The sequence below is a fragment of the Branchiostoma floridae genome, chromosome 5 (genome assembly GCF_000003815.2).
Source record: "Branchiostoma floridae strain S238N-H82 chromosome 5, Bfl_VNyyK, whole genome shotgun sequence".
NCBI lineage: Eukaryota > Metazoa > Chordata > Leptocardii > Amphioxiformes > Branchiostomatidae > Branchiostoma > Branchiostoma floridae.
In genome coordinates this window covers 21,900,468-21,902,890 of record NC_049983.1, presented here as the reverse complement: position 1 = coordinate 21,902,890, position 2,423 = coordinate 21,900,468, and the positions used below count along the sequence as shown (strand labels likewise).

General features: G+C 38.1%; 1 protein-coding gene and 1 long non-coding RNA gene across 2 annotated transcripts in view; one reads left to right on the top strand and one right to left on the bottom strand.

The window, feature by feature from the left end:
- Positions 1-2,423, top strand: part of LOC118416456 (EF-hand calcium-binding domain-containing protein 12-like) — a 14,575-nt gene that overhangs the window by 3,281 nt on the left and 8,871 nt on the right. The window lies entirely within an intron of this gene.
- LOC118416457 lies at positions 32-2,415 on the bottom strand. Its single transcript, XR_004831205.1, has 3 exons — positions 2,215-2,415; positions 802-915; positions 32-365 (listed from the first exon to the last, which is right to left on the bottom strand). It is a non-coding gene; the product is annotated as an uncharacterized LOC118416457 (long non-coding RNA).

Below are 2,423 nucleotides of genomic sequence, written 5' to 3'. Positions count from 1 at the left end.
GCGCAGTGCTACATATATACAGATTATAGATAGACAGATAGAATATATATATACAAAGATATCTATATATATATCTACACATCTAGTAGATAGATATAAGAATTAAGATAGATAGATATTAGATGGATAGATATAGATATATATAGGGTAGACGATATGTCCTTGGTAAGTCATGTGGTGTCCACAATTTGTTCTTCAAATTAGTAGATGAGTTGTCATAGGAATGTGGATACACTCTCCAAGCAGATGTTTGGGGAGGATTTTTGTGTGATGGCAGGGCTTAATATATAACTTTCAGGAAAGCCACACTTGTCCAGACTGGAAGGCACCTGTGTGTCGGGACAGCTACATGACGTAACACATACCTGTAAAAAATATGCCTGTTAGCACCTGCTGTTATACTTATGCAGGCCCTTGGGTACAATAAAACTTTTGTGCTGTATTTGGCAACACTCACGTACGCTAACCACCTTACATAAAACAAAATTGATTACTATTATTACATAATAATTTATATCAATTAGTAATTTGTAGTCTAAATGGAACAAAATTGGTTTTGAATGTATATGTACATCAATGTCTTCAACTTGTATCTGTACATGTACCTGTTCAAAGTGAAGCATTGATGGACAACAAATTTCAAGACTACACATCTAAATCTACTAAATTCCTTATCAACGATGACAATTGTGATAATCCCGTACAAAAACTGGTCTAAGACTCAAATGTGTAAGTCAAAGATAACAATTCATAACTGAAAAAGGCAGATGGTCCTTAACCTTATAAATTCAGTATGCTGACCTGAGACAATGTACAGAACAGGTTGGCATGATGAAAGGAACTCATTGGAAGCTTGACAGCTTCAGATAGCTGGCTGTAGTTTCTGCTCCCTCAGGCACCTGTTCTGTTTCATAGCTGTATTTGGAACGAGGAAAAAGGAGATGTTTAGATACAGCAAATCCTACATATCACCATAGCTTTAGCTGCAAGTACTGATAAGGCCATGTTGATTTAGATGGATGACATGCCCAGTAAACCAATTCAATTGTGTGAATAAAAAAGTTTGGCAAAGAAAATTGTCTTCATTATTACCTCCATGAAATGTCATGGAGGTTATATTTTACCCTGTGTTTATCTGTGTGTCTGTGTGTGTGTGTGTAAACAAGATAACTCAAGAACAGCTGGGTGGATTGGTTTGATACTTGGTGTGTTGGTAGGGTGTGATGAAAGCTGGAAATGATTTTGGGCCCCCTAGTGGCTCCCCTTGGTACTGCAGCGCAACTTCCGGTTTTGCTATCTTGGTGTTCTGAACATGCTATGGTCACGATTTTTGAGGTGTTAGATAGCTCTTGTGCTCAGAAAGAAATGACATAAGTTTGGGCTCCCTAGCGTCTAGTTTTGGGATAGCAGGGGCATTTTTGTCAAAAACTTCTGAAGAGGATAACTCAAGAAGGGAACAGCGGATTTTCATGATTTTTGGTATGTAGGTACCTTAGACAATGTTGTACAAGATACTAATTATGCAAAATACGAATACATTTGCATAATTAATGAGAATATTCTATCATAGCAGTTTTTTCTATGTAACTCTTGTCCTGGACATGATATGATCTTGACATTTGGCTGGTAGATAGCTTGCAGTGTCATGACAAAGTGGGGCAGGTTTCAGCCCCCTAACATTTAATTTCGGAACTGCAGGGGCGTTTTTGTCAAGACATTCCAAAGAGGATAACTGCAGAAACGATTGACGAATTGGCATTATTTAGGCATGAAGGTAGCTTGGGCAAAGATGTTCATAATGATATGCATGTTATGCAAATGAGGACTCAATTTGCATAATTAATGAGGGGATTTTATAATTCCATTGTTTGCAATAACTGTACTTCAATAAATGTAACACTTGTTAATTATGATGGTGGAATATAAGCAGAAACCAAATATGCTAATGAGGAACTAATTTGCATAATCTATGTAAAAAGGGCAAAACCGCCCATTGATTAATGATTTTATAATTTTGACATGTGTATGTTAGTCAATGATCAATAACACCATGCATAAATCATGTTAATGTGTTAGTCAATTGCATGAAATTCACAAAAGCTCTAAATATTCATGGAGGTATGAGGTCACCGAACTCTAGTTATGTATGAGATCTTAGGAAGGTGAAACAAATGAGTAAACACATAAGTATGGCACAGTATCAGAATAGCTCACTGTAGCTCCTTGAGTGTTGGGTGTCCATCTGCAGCCTGCACCACAGCATTGAAGCCTGCAGGCTCCATGGAGATGTAAAACAGGTTCAGCTCCTCCAGGTTAGGGAGTCTGGGTAGAGCCTCAGTCAGATCCATGGCAGCGGTGTTAGATAGGTGTGAAGGTGTGTCTGCGTGACCAGACATGTCCAGCCTGGTCAGTGCCGGAAGTTG